This window comes from Cyprinus carpio, chromosome B22 (assembly GCF_018340385.1).
Source record: "Cyprinus carpio isolate SPL01 chromosome B22, ASM1834038v1, whole genome shotgun sequence".
Lineage (NCBI taxonomy): Eukaryota > Metazoa > Chordata > Actinopteri > Cypriniformes > Cyprinidae > Cyprinus > Cyprinus carpio.
Window position 1 is genome coordinate 12,723,098 of NC_056618.1, and position 423 is coordinate 12,723,520.

The following is a 423-nucleotide window of genomic DNA, read 5'->3' on the forward strand; positions in this document are numbered from 1 at the left end:
CTATTTACAGATATATTTGTAATGTATTTTTATAAATTTTAACAAATGTCATAAATCCTTAAAAAAAAAAAAACCTTCACAAATGTGGAGTAAAAACATTAATAAACTCAGTAAAATTACATTTGTTAAAAATATATATATATTTTGTAACAAATCCAATACTTTTTCTTCTTAATTTATCAAATAAAATCAATGAATCCACCACAATTCAGACCACAAAATACACAAAAATGAAGTGGCAACCCTTCCACACGTTCACAATGCAGAACGATTACACACACAAAAACAAAACAAAAAATCACCCAAAGACATCAGTTGGAGACTATTAAAGTGTTGATTTTCTTGTTAGATAATTTGTCAAAAATGTCAGTCACAATGCAGACAACACACAGTCTGAAGAGGTGACACCAGCACATCCACGAT

The 423-nt window shown here is 28.6% G+C and overlaps 2 protein-coding genes across 2 annotated transcripts in view; one reads left to right on the plus strand and one right to left on the minus strand.

The window, feature by feature from the left end:
* Nucleotides 1-423, minus strand: part of LOC109103223 (NLR family CARD domain-containing protein 3-like) — a 1,793,396-nt gene that overhangs the window by 1,281,629 nt on the left and 511,344 nt on the right. The gene's annotated exons all lie outside the window — the stretch shown is intronic.
* Nucleotides 1-423, plus strand: part of LOC109070511 (ribonuclease inhibitor-like) — an 862,999-nt gene that overhangs the window by 783,329 nt on the left and 79,247 nt on the right. The window lies entirely within an intron of this gene.